This window comes from Schistocerca serialis, chromosome 9, assembly GCF_023864345.2.
Source record: "Schistocerca serialis cubense isolate TAMUIC-IGC-003099 chromosome 9, iqSchSeri2.2, whole genome shotgun sequence".
Taxonomy (NCBI): Eukaryota; Metazoa; Arthropoda; class Insecta; order Orthoptera; family Acrididae; genus Schistocerca; species Schistocerca serialis.
Window position 1 is genome coordinate 487,775,620 of NC_064646.1, and position 13,809 is coordinate 487,789,428.

Genomic DNA, 13,809 nt, shown 5'->3' on the forward strand with positions numbered 1-13,809 from the left:
GCAAGGCCTGTGGAGGCTGGTGTTACAGCACGTGTGATATAAATTACGACTGTAGAGTAGAAAGATACCTGGAGTAACCGTTCAGAAGCGCAAAACAGATTTTGTGCGGTATGGAGCACAGTAGTCTTATACGTCAGAAATACAAGATAAGATACGGAAAGAGAAGCCGTTATTTGCGCTCCTAGTGGTCTGGCAGTGAACTTCGAATTTCGGAAAATACGGAGCTAAGATCTGTATTATTACTTTGCAAAGTACGAGTGCTAGATGATCGTATTTTTCATTTATACTTCATGGCTGGATTTGTTGGTAAAGTATATCTATTTGTAAAACGCAATATTGCAATTTCGACTTCGTGGCTGTTATCAAGTGGAATTTATGTTCCTAATTACGACCTTCTCTCGAATATCGCACACATTTTAAATAAGTTTCTTGTATTCTGCTTAATTTTTGCTCTCACCTGTAATATTGAGTGGGGTACATGATTTCATATTTGTTTTTGTTTCATATTAAACAGAAGCCAATGTCGAAGTATTGTATTCTGTGAATGCATGCATATTTGTTACTGCTTATGTACTGTCGTGTGAACTGCTGTTTTTAAATGCACTGTAAGTATTCTACGTTATTTTTGGTCCCATTCGTTTTTCGTACTCTCACATTTAATGAAAGCCATTGAAATTCTGGTTGACTTCTGCTAAAATGTAGTGTTTGCAGTACCTGTTATTTATGTGTAAAAAGATTTGCAAGATCATTATCGCATTTTTAGCATATGTAAGGAAATGCTCTAGTCACCAAGGCTACAAAGCACATATACTTGTTTACATCTACATTCAGACTCTGTAAGCCACTGTGAAATGCTTGGCCCTCAGTGGCAAGAAGCAACAGCATTCAAAGCAGAATTATACATTCGTTCCATGACAAGATGTAATAGTGATACAGTTGAATACCAATACCTGCAAAACTTGCTGGTACGGAGTTCTCTATTAAATCCTAAGTAAAGGAACCAGGTGCAAACATAAATAAAGTGCAATAAAAGCAATACACTTAATATGTCTTTAAATCATATGGTTCACACAGAGATCTAAAAGCAAAAAAAAAAAAAAAATATTCAAAAGCCTTCAGAGCATCATGTGATGAAACCAGCTTCTATTTTACATGAAACAAAACTAAGTGTGGAATCATTCATCCCACCCAATATAGGCCAATTCACACTTGCCATCACGTCACGTCCCGTCAAAACATGCCTTTGAAATGGCAGCATCCACACTGGCAGTCCTCTCACATCACAGTGTGCCACTATCAAGGTTCCTCTGGAGGAAAGGTCTGATGTCGCACATTATCTGTTCAGAGCTCTTCATGTGACCCACAACCTCATTTCTTCCTGACACACAACCATGGACAGATCTCCATATTTCGTTTCATCACGGTTTTTGTGGTTGATATCAGCTGTTTGTTGTTTGCTATAAATAGTTGCATTTCGTTATTTCTTTTATCAAAATTGATAGTAAATGGCGACAGATCAACTGAAGCAGTGATGTAGCAGTCTGAATAGTACGACATGCGCGTACAAAATTACTTTACCTCTACTACATTTATAAAGTGGATTTTTATAGGTACGGTACCGTATTTAATATTTTACAAAGAAATGGATTGCAACATGGCTACAACTTGATGTGAAGAAAGTATTGTTGGTAGAATCAGATTGATTAGTACCTGGAATTTATTTGTATGTTGTCAGGTATTTTTTGAGTTCCACAAAGAAATGTACTGAAATCTTCTGACACTGCAATTTGTTTGTTTAAACATGCATTTGTGGCTCGCCTACTTTTGTAGGCAGTTCTCTGAATTGCATGTGAAACAGTTCTGCAAGTACCAGTGGCCAATATCTATCTGCTTGACTAGCTAACTCCAATGTAAATAAGGCACTTGAACTACTAAAAGCCAAATACAACATGTAAAGAAGAACTATATATCTTGAAGAGAAAGGTATAGGGGGATATACGCCTACATGACAAAAATTTGCAGTGTACTAGCAAATAAAGTTACCCTTAAACTAACTTTGTGGATGAAATAATTGATAATTATCTTGCAACGAACAGTTGAGGTCAGGAAAACGAGTTGAGATCACGTGACTTTAACTGGGTTGATGTGTCATGACGTCACAGACAGTGTAAATTCAACTTGACATTATGGTACTGTGATATGTCAAGACAGATAGTGTGAATTGGCCTCATTATGGATGCAAGCAAAACTCAATCAGAATACGAGTATCATATTTACAATGCAATTCGAACAATGCAATACTTTGCAATTTTAGTGAAACAAGCTTCTGTTAGTTCTATGAACTTAAACGAAAACAAACATGGAACACTAGAAAATCAGGCTATAAGAAAGCAAGATGGATTGATAAACTTCCTGTCCAAATGGCCTGGCAGCAAACCAACGTCTGGCTACTGCAAGTCGTTATATGAGTTACACCCCCATAGAGTAGAGACCACATTGATAGAAACTGGAACAGAACTTTTATGTTTAATGGCAGGTTTCCATAGGCATGAATTTCTTATATGTGCATCTCCCTACCACCAGTCACATAAGCCAGGTTACATGTGGAAACACCCTATTTACACACTGTCATGCTAACTTACATGTAAGTTACAGAAGTTGAAAGGCATTCTAGTTTCTTGTACTGTGTCGCTTTACTACCATCGCTTACGAGTTTCAGAAACTGCTGATAGGTGTATCTGCTCTCATTCTGCTCCTGTTTGTTCAATGACAAACATCCAGGACCGTTTGCTTATGTATGTGGAAAGTTAGCATGATGCAAAATCAATGTGTTTTGTCTTCAGTTAAGTAAATAAATACTTTCTAAACTGGCAAAATTGTCTTAAACAGTGTAGTTTGGAATATATTGCTAACATTCAGCAACCCCTTATAATCACTGATTTGTAATGCAGTAACACAGTTTGAAATGACAGAATGCATTGAAAAGTGATGAAACTGGGACCTCTAAAGGTTTGTTTTACTGCAGAACAGCCAATACTGTAAACGCATTTTTTAAATTTCGTTATAATGGTAATAATTTTTTGCTTTTGTCCTTAAGTGTAAATATTGCTGTGAAGTGGCTTAGAGGTTTAAAACTACTCTTGACCCTCATTCAAATCCTATGTAAATATAAAGTGGTCGTATTGACAATTTTCACTGAGCAATGACTTATGCACAGTAGTACAACGTTTGGTTACGAGATTTAGTATAAAAGACTTATATTTATGTCATCTGTTACCTACCATAATATCGCTTAACCGTGAAAATAAAAACAAAGCTCAACTGTTGAGTCAAAAATATTACTTTCTAATGTATCTACAGTGCATTACAGATAACATAAACATTAAGAAATAGTGGTCTTCAGAACGCAATATGAATATTGCAGTGACTCCAGTTGCCAAGTATTTCAATGTTACTTGTAATTTAATGAGAGGTGGTAAAGCATCTAGCATATGTGTATTAGATGTTTGTTCAGAACCAGAAATATGATTTAAAACATATTTCAAAATTGATTTTACTCATTCGAAAATGATTGTCAGACGAAATCTCCATCTCCATCTTATTACCACACTGGATACCAATTTCCATACTCAACATTTGTGTGTCCAGTTTTTGATCATCTACATCGCTATAAGCTCTTCGGCTGAAAGCTACTGAATTTCTGTTTGAATGATTTCACTTGTCGTGATCTTGAAAGTCGCGTAAGTAGCACTCCAACTTCAGTGTGTGGAATCGCATACTTGCTTCTAAGCATAGTGGTGGGGGACTGCATATGTAAGAAATTCCTGCCTGTTGCTGCCCAGCGTTAAGAAGTTGGCAAGAAGGACGAAACCAAAAAGATGTTTGGAAAAGGTGCAAGTGATGTTGTGTGATTAGCAGTGTATATTGGAATCTGCTAATAAATATTGTTAAGCAACAAATTTTTGCATCCACTAAAGACACCACGTTTATGGTGGTTACAGTTGTCAATGTGCATTGCCACTTTAATAGACGTAGGTTGCATTTTCTGGCTCAGTTTTTGAGATAACGAGAATATCGTTAAATTTTAGGCAAATATCACGGAAATTGGCTGAAACTATGACAAAAGTTCATAAAAACATAATTCTGCTAAAATATTAGAAAATCACAAAGAGAAGTAGTCAGCAGATGGAAACGAAAAATACAAGTTATTTCGTTACTTTTCGTCAAATGTTTTCACTTTCACCATATTATCGAATATTTTCGCGATTTTTCAAATTTTTCACTACTTTTTTCGAAACTGTTTTGCATTTACCGATCATTTCCCTATCAGTTCTTCAATATTTCAACCAGTTTCCATGATATTTAAATTTCACATTTTCATTACCTTGGAAACTGAGCTAGAAAATACTAACTACAACTACTCCAGATAAATTATTTTATAAAATAAAACGAAAATATTTCACACAAAATTGTTTTCAAACTGCAAACTCAGTATCATGAAATTCATTATAACCACCTTTGTATCGCACTTTAATAAGTTCATCTTCAAAAAATTGAAATTTAAATCATCTTATTTTTTAAAATAATTGTTTCGCCAGTTAATATCTACATAAAATTTTTTCGCAATATTTAGTACTCAGGTAACCTCTTCCAGAAGTGCTATAAAAAATCACATAAGGCACAATTTAAACATAATTTAAAAGAATTTTTGGTGGTCAAGCCCTTCTATTCCATCCATGAATTTCTCAACAAGTGCAGTAGACCATTTAAATGAAAATTTATTATACTTTAATTTTTGACAATACTTGGTTGTAACAGCCAAGTAACTACCTACTCCATATATTTCTTTTATTTCCTTTACTGCTTGCTCAATATACAGATTGAATAACATTGGGCATAGGCTACAACCCTGTCTCACTTCCTTCCCAACCACTGCTTCCCTTCCCTGTTCCTAGACACTTATAAGTGCCATCTGGTTTCTGTACAAATTGTAAATAGCCTTTCGCTCCCTGTATTTGACACCTGCCACCTTCAGAATTCGCCGGCCAGAGCGGCCGTGCGGTTCTAAGCGCTACAGTCTGGAACCGAGCGACCGCTACGGTCGCAGGTTCGAATCCTGCCTCGGGCATGTATGTGTGTGATGTCCTTAGGTTTAATTAGGTTTAATTAGTTCTAAATTCTAGGCGTCTGATGACCTCAGAAGTTAAGTCACATAGTGCTCAGAGCCATTTGAACCCTTCAGAATTTGAAAGAGAGTATTCCAGTCAACATTGTCAATAGCTGTCTCTAAGTCTACAAATACTAGAAACGTAGGTTTGCCTATCCTTAATCTTTCTTCTAAGATAAGTCGTAGGGTCAGTACTGCCTCATGTGTTCCAACATTTCTACGGAATCCAAACTGATCTTCCCTGTGGTCAGCTTCTACCAGTTTTTCCATTCGTCTATAAAGAATTCGCGTTAGTATTTTGCAGCTGTGACTTACTAAATTAATAGTTCAGTATTTTTCACATCTGTCAACACCTCCTTTTTTGGGATTGCAATTATTATATTCTTCTTGAAATCTTAGGATATTTCGCCTATCTCATACATCTTTCTCACCAGATGCTAGAGTTTTGTCAGGGCTGGCTCTCCCAAGACTGTCAGTAGTTCTAATGGAATGTTGTCTACTCCTGGGGCCTTATTTCAACTTAGGTCTTTCAGTGCTCTGTCAAACTCTTCTCACAGTATCGTATCGCTCATTTCATCTTCATCTACATTCCCTTTCATTTCTATATTATTGTCCGCAAGTACATCGCCCTTGTATAGACCCTGTTTATACTCCTTCCACCTTTCTGCTTTCCCTTCTTTGGTTAGAACTGGGTTTCCATCTGAGTTCTTGATATTCATACAAGCAGTTCTCTTTCCTCCAGAGGTCTCTTAAATTTTCCTGTAGGCAGTATCTATCTTACCCCTAGTGAGATATGCCTCTACATCCTTACATTTGTCCTCTAGCCATCCCTGCTTAGCCATTGTGCACTTCCTGTCGATCTCATTTTTGAGAAGTTTGTATTCCTTTTTGCCTGCTTCCTTTAGTGCATTTTTATATTTTCAACCTTTCGCCATATAAATTCACTATATCTTCTGTTACACAAGGATTTGTACTAGCCCTCGTCTTTTTACCTACTTGATCCTCTGCTGCTACCCATTCTTCTTCTACTGTATCTCTTTCCCAACTCCTGTCAATCGTTCCCTAATGCACTCCCTAAAACTCTGTGCAACCTCTGGTTCTTTCAGCTTATCCGGGTCCCATCTCCTAATATTCGCACCTTCTGGCAGTTTCTTCAGTTTTTATCTACAGTTCATAACCAATAGAGTGTGGTCAGAGTCCACATCTGCCCCTGAAAATGCCTTACAATTTATAACCTGGTTCCTAAATCTCTGTCTTACCCTTATATAACCTACCTGAAGCCATCCTGTATGTCCAGGCCTCTTCCATGTATACAATCTTCTTTGACGATTCTTGAACCAATTGTTAGCTATGGTTAAGTTATGCTCTGTGCAGAATTGTACCAGACAGTTTCCTCTTTGTTTTCTACCCCCATTCCACATTCACCTACTACGTTTCTTTCTCCCTTCACTATCTGAATAATTTCTTTTATCTCATCATACATTTCGCAACCTTTCTCAGATCAGTGTAAAACACAACAGAATTTCTGTATTTTCTACACACATCTGACACAAATGCAGTGATATTTTTGCATCAAATATACATAAAAGTAATGAGCATTATTAAAATACTAAAGGAATACTGTATGCATATATCGATTGAATACCATTTTGTGAGAACTGTTCTTTTCACTGTCAACACCAAGAATTCTTTCTACACTCACCATACTGTTTACCTCATCATCAGCTCCCAGCTGTTTACAAATAGCAACTATTGGTAATTTGGGAACACATTTCTTTTCTTTAGCAACCATTCTTTCTTTAAGAGAACCGCATGCATTAATTACATTGACACTTACAAAGCGTATTTCACTTACCTTATTACTGTTTTACAACGAGATTATCGGAACAAGATTCGAATAGCAGTATACGGAATAAACAGTCCCCACTAATATCTGCACTACATATATTTCAACAATTATGATACACGAGCACACGGTACAAGGTATAAGAACACAATAATTTAACATGTCGGCTCGGAACAGCGACCTGAGTCCCAAAGATTTATGTTGTCTATAGTCGATATGACCTATCGACGTCACACAGACCCCCAGTACGGAGTAGCGCATTTGAGTCTCGAGGGAAGACCATGTGGGCATCAACGCTGTTGGTGGTCGTACGAGCTGGTAGACACACGACTGGGACCTCCACCCCGACTGGGGCGGGGTACGGAATCGGCGCGATGGGAGGCAGTTCCACCTTGAAATCGCTGAGGCAACGAGGATGTACGATGCAGCGGGCAGCCCGAGAGCAGGTGGGTTGAATGGCGGATGGTGTGGTGTAGGTGTGGCACACCCGGATGCTAATCGAGCTGTCTGGAGAGATGAAGGCGCGAATTGTCGTCGGGTCGCACTCACGAGGGAGGGTGAGGCTATGCACAACACTGATGTTTAACTAATCGTTGGGTGGCGGGGCCACAGTGTCTGTGAGTAGAATGAGAAGACGGTCGTCGAGAGTGACGATTGAAATGTCGTCCACGCGGTGTGGTGGTACGTTGCACAGCAGGGTGACTATCAGAGAGGGTGTCTATATAGTCGATGAGGTAGCAGCGAAACCCGCACATGGGGTGGGGGGTGAAATGTTCAAGAAACCCGCAAAAGGCGACAGGGAGGCGTCAGCTGAACAAAACGGCTTGGTGGTCCAAAGAGAAACATCGTCAGACTCAACGGCGGGAGGGAGACTGGTGGGAGAGTTGTTAGGAGAATCAGACTGAGCAGGCAGAGGGACGTCGGGGTTCACGAATGCTGGTTTGAGTCGGTGTAATGAAACAGTTTGCGGACTGTCTTTCACAATGATGTTGAAAGTTGTATCGCCCTGCCGGAGGACTTTAAAGGGGCCAAGATATGGTGGTTGCAGAGGTTGTCGGACCAAATCGTCTCTCAGTATTACATGGGAGCAAGTACTGAAACCAGTTGGCACATAAGTGTCTGGCAGGGAGTGGCTGATATGTGGGTGCAGGTGTGCATGTTTGAAGTGGGTGCACATCCAACTTATGAAATCCGGGGAGGGGGATAGTCTTCAGGTACTTGAGGCTGAATGAGTTCCCCTGGTAGGACGGGGTTCTCCCCGAAAACGAATTCTGGGATAGTTCCCTGTAAGTTGGGCTTGAAAGTTGAACAGAGGCCGAGCAGTACCCATGGAAGTGCTTTGGACCGGAGGCAGTTGTGGCACCCGAGCACCATTTTTAGAGTGTGGTGCCACCATTCCACTAACCTGTTGCTTTGTGGGTGGTAGGCTGTGGTGTGAATTTTCTTTATGCCACAGATGTTACATAAAATGGTGAACAGGGAAGACTCAAACTGCCGACCCTGGTGGTTGGACAACCGAACATAGCAATCCATGAGAAGATAAAACCCTTTGCCAAAGTCTCGGCAGTGATGTCAGGTAAGGAGACTGCCTCTACCCAGTGGTACGTGCGGTCAATTGCGGATAGAATGTATCTGTGGCCCTCCAACTGTAGATGAGGACCGATAAGATAGATATGTACATGATGAAATCGTCCAGGAGGGATGTCGAACTTGCCCTGTGGTGGGGTGGTGTGGCGGCCGATTTTGTTGAGTTGGCAGGGGACGCAGCTGCATGCCCAGGTCTGACAGTCCTGTTTTATGTTTTTCCAAACGAAACGCTCAGAGACGAGCTGTGTAGTGCCACAGGTGCCATGGTGAGCGAGGTTATGCAGAGCGTCGAAGGCCTGCCAGAGTAGGTGGAGGGTGGGAGGATCGGGCGTAAGGTACTGGTACAAGAGTCGCACCACACCTCATCCACAATGTCGGGGAATTTAGCTTTAGTAAACACAAGGGATGTTTGAGGGACCGTGAGGAGAGCTTGAGATTCCTCATTGGATGCTTGTAGGGCTGCCAGGTTGGATAATTCAATGACATGTGAAATAGTATTGATGCGCGAAAACAATCTGCGGCGATGTTGTCCATGCCTTTGATGTAGCGAATGTCAGTTGTGAATTGGGAGACTAGATATAAGTGACGGAAACCCCGAGGGGTGAGTCGTCGGGGGGGTAGGGGGGGGAGGGGGTTGCAATCGGTGTCTGCGAGTGGTCCATGAGGATGAAGAACGAGCGACCCTCCACGTCGGGGCGGAAGTGTTTGACGGCCTCGTAGACCGCAAGTTCTCTATCGAAAGCGGATAATTTCTTGTGAGCTGTTGATAGTTTTTTAGAGAAGAAATGAAGAAGGGAAACTGTGTCTGCCTTGCGTTGCTATAGTACCACTCCCACTGCGATGTCACTGGCGTCCGTAGTGATGAACAACTCGGCCGAAGGGTCGGGGTGGGCGAGTGTCACGGCATGAGCTAAAGAAGTCTTTAATGCGTGCAGCATAGATGCCGTCCAGCGAACGGGTTTGCGTCCTGAAGTCTGTTTACATGACAGTGAGTCTGTCAGTGGGGCCTGCACGGCGGCGGCAGAAGGCAGATGACGACAGTAGTAATTTATTGTGTCCAGGAAACGTCGGAGTTCTTTGTAAGTAGCAGGGGGCGGCAGTGAAATCATGGCGTGCACACGAGATTTTGGTCGCTGTATTCTGTCGGTGGAGACGGTGTAATCCAAGAAAGTGACAGAAGGCTGACGCAGCTGGAATTTTTCTTTGTTGACCTCGACGTCGTTAGAGTTCAAGGTCTAGAGGACCATGACTAAAAGATTTTCATGTTCCTCAGCTGACTTGCTGAAAATGAGTATGTCGTCCAGATATGCGAAGCAAAACTCTGACTGTCATAAGATGGAATCAATGAAACGCTGCCACGTTTGCGCCGCGATTTGTAGGCCGAATGGCAGGAAGTTGTATCAGAACAAATCAAGCGGCGTGATAGTAGCTGTTTTAGGGATGTCATCTGGCGCTACAGGAATCTGGTGGTAGGCACATTTACAGTCAATAACACTGAAGATTGTAGCGCCCGATAACATATGAGTCAAATCATTTATGTTACGCACAGGGTAATTGTCCATGACAGTACAAGTGTTTAAATGTCTGTAGTCGCTGCACGTTCTGATAGAACCGTCATGTTTGAGGACGAGGTGGAACAGTGAAGACCAGTTGCTGTCTGATGGTTGCAGGATACCTGCCTCCAAAAGTTCGTTAATTTGCAGCCGGGCTGTGCACAGTTTAATAGGGTTGAGGCGTCTAACCTTGTGCCTAGATGGAGGGCCGGCAGTGGCAACTATCTTGTGTGTCGTTCTGTCAGTGACAGAAGAAATTGGGAACTGCACATGAGACTGATCAATGTCCTGACACTTAGTTTTTGGATAGGTAGAGTGCGACAAGGCATAGCTGTTGGTGTGAGTGGGGAAAGGAAGTAGGAAAGTCACATGTCTAGTACGTGAGTGTGGTGTGTGCTTGTTTGGAAAGCGTGGCTGTGCATGCAACATTGAGAGGTCGGAATGCACGGCGGGTGTCTGCTGTCAACCTCGCACTTGGTACCCGGAGCGGGCGAGAGCGGCGTTGGCGTCGCGCGTTGAACAGCGATGGCCGCCGAGTCACGTGGCTGGCGCGCGAGAGAGGGGGAATGTTTGTCAACACGCGGGGTGGCTGCCAGCGTGGGGGGCGAGCTCGTATCACGTGCGCTGTCTGACACATATGGCAGTTAACGTGGCGAGCGCGTCGGGGATGCGGAGTCTACTGGACGCAGATCGTCAGACGCAATTTATGTTTTTGGACTAACCTGATGAGTGTCAGAGCTGGTCTCTTCTGGAGAAACACAATTAGGTGGCAGGACTGTGGACTGCAGTTACAGCAGCAAGGTATGAGCTGTGATGAGCTCGTTGGAAGTATGTGCTATTCGTTGTTTCAGCTCATCATCTTCCAGGTGGAGTTGTGCCACCAAGTCGTGTTCTGACAGTAGGTTAGTGAAGCAGGTCACAATGTCGCCCGCAAGGGTGGAGCACTTGCGTACGAACTCACATGTCACGGGAGAAACAGAAGATGGAACATAAGTGCTGGAGCGCAGTATCTGAGTGTTAGTGGGATGGTGTAGCACTGAGCCATGAACTACATTTGGAGAGAGTTTCTAATAGGACAAAAGATCCATACCGTGAATTGGTTCATCGATGTCGGCAATGTAGAAAGACCATGGAAAACACAGAGAAGGAGATATGTGCACCGTAACTTTCACAGAGCCTGAGGTTTGTAATATTGGTACAGTGACAGCTCATAGAAGTGACTTCATCAGTGAAAAGACGGGGGGGAGCTGTCTATGTAGGTACTATAGACACGCGAGCACCAGTGTCGACTAGGAAAACGAGCCGCGAAGAAATGTCAGTCATGTATAAACGACTGCTGGAGCGGGCAGATGAGTGGACGGAGTGCAATGTATGAGGACACCTGTGAGGTTCCCCGCATGACTCAGAGTCTTTTAGGTCCTGCAGTCGGCGTTTGGGTGCTGGCAAGGTAATCGCCACTTCTTAGCATTATCACCGAAAATCTTGTGGTACCAGCAGTACGGATGAGTCGGATGCAGTGGTGGTGGTGACTGCGGCAGTGGAGGAGGCTTGTCCTCCTTCATTTGTTCCGGCATGTATACCGGCACGTATGATGTGTGGCTAATCTTGTAGTGCTAGGACGGTGGAGACAGCGAGTGGATACTGCCAGGCAATGTAGCAGGCGTGGAGGCAGAGCGAGCCCTGCCTCTCTCAGCACATGGCCGGTAAGCACGAGCAGTTGTGCGAACTAGTGGTGAGCTGGTTAGTGTCGTCGTGGCAATGAATATGGTTGGTCTGCGATGCATAGACGAGAGCCGATTGACTCGAAGGAGTGCGGTAGCAGGTGGATCTGTAGGTTGGTAGGCAATTTGGCAGACCACACCGCCCACAGAGTGACGTCTGGCATGGTATGCTCACTCACAAGTAACCGAAGGCGGCGCCAGAGTTGTGATGGAGTTCGTTCGTCCAGGTGATTAATTCGTGTGGGGAGCAGGCGAGTCGTTCCATGATCGTTTTCTTCGTGAACTCGTACTTCAGTGGAGGCAAAGGAGTAAATCGCAAATTAAGTCCGAGTGATCATGGAGGTGCGTGACGCGACACGACTTTAGAGTTGTCATTGGACACGAGGTGCAACTCGGAAAGGTGCTCAACAAGCGCAAACCATAATACAGGGTTGTCTTTGTATAAATGTGGCAGCTTCAGCAGATGACCTGGGGAAGGGGAGAAAGTAGCTTCGGTGTCCGTGGTAGGAGAGGCCATACAGCAGGCCGGCACAGTAGGTGTGGGTGTGTTACTGGCAAGAACGTCTATAGCAATGGCAGGTTGCATTGCCCTTGACGTGTCACGAAAACATGACGCGGCTGGTGCTTTCGGTACCGTGGGAACGAGTAGTTGTGCGATACATGTAGGGGTCCCGTAAACTGGACCGTAAGTTACAGGTACTGCTTTGAATATGCCCACCTCGGGAATAACGCGAAAGGCCGGCGCGGCAGACACAGGCGGAGCTGTAGGAGAGGCGATCGGCTGAGCAATCGGAACCGGGCCCCCCTGCGAGTGTGTGTGTGGGGGCGGGGGGAGGGGGGGGGGAGGCAGGGGGCATGGGTTGGTAACTCTTTTGACAAAAGGGTGAGTTCTCTGCACACGTTGAAAACATGCCCCATGGGGTCGGACTATGAATTACCAGTGTAACTTGCGGAAGATCACTGCAGTGTGGTAAGACCCCCTGGAAGGCGAAACTCCGAAAGATGTACTCGAACCCACGTGGTCGAAAAGTTGAGCAACAGGTCTGGGGGGTGAGAAAGGAGAATTTTGGGCACGAAAATGTCCATCGTTAGTTTGCAAATGAGGCAAAACCGGAACAAGTCGCGATTAATAGTGGCCAGGCGCGTTTTGCACAAATGGCAGCGTTGCACACGGCACGAGAGTAACTGTATGTGTGTGAATGTAGATCACTTTGAACATTATACGATCGATTTGTAGGTACACAGATCTGAATATTATCCACTTCACTCTTCACATGTTGGCGAGCACAGTCCAGCGACACGAAACCTGAGTCCTTTGTTTGAGTTAATGCTGTAGCATGCGACTGTTGTAGAACAACAAAGTTTGATGTTCACGTGCTTGGAGATCGCAAATCACTACGAAGTAATGGAGAGATGGCAGTTGGCGAAGAATTGAAGGGGCCTGGCGGTCGTAGTTGGGCTTCCAAATCTTCGAACAAAGCATTGGGTGAGGTGGCCATGGCGGCATGCGCATAACCTGTTGATTTACAAAACCTGGCGCGGAAGTCGCGGAAGACGTAGAAACTTCAGGTCACCAGTATGGGAACAGGATATGAATAGCAGCATACGGAATGAATTGTCCCAATTAATGTCTGCACATACGTATATTTCGACAATTGTCATACACGTACACAGAGTACAAGGTATAAGAACAGACTAAGTTAACATGTTGGATCGGAAGAGCGACCTACGTCACAAAGATTAATGTTGTCTATGGTCGATATGACCTATCAGCGCCACAAGATCATTAGCTTCATCACTCATTTACTACCTGCACACACTTTCTTTTCACATCAAGAACGCCTTTCTTGTAATGTCTGCCATTAGAGTTTGTTGAGCATCTGTGTAATACCCTCGCGCCGACAAAACGATGCCGTGACGAAACCTGCCGTTCTT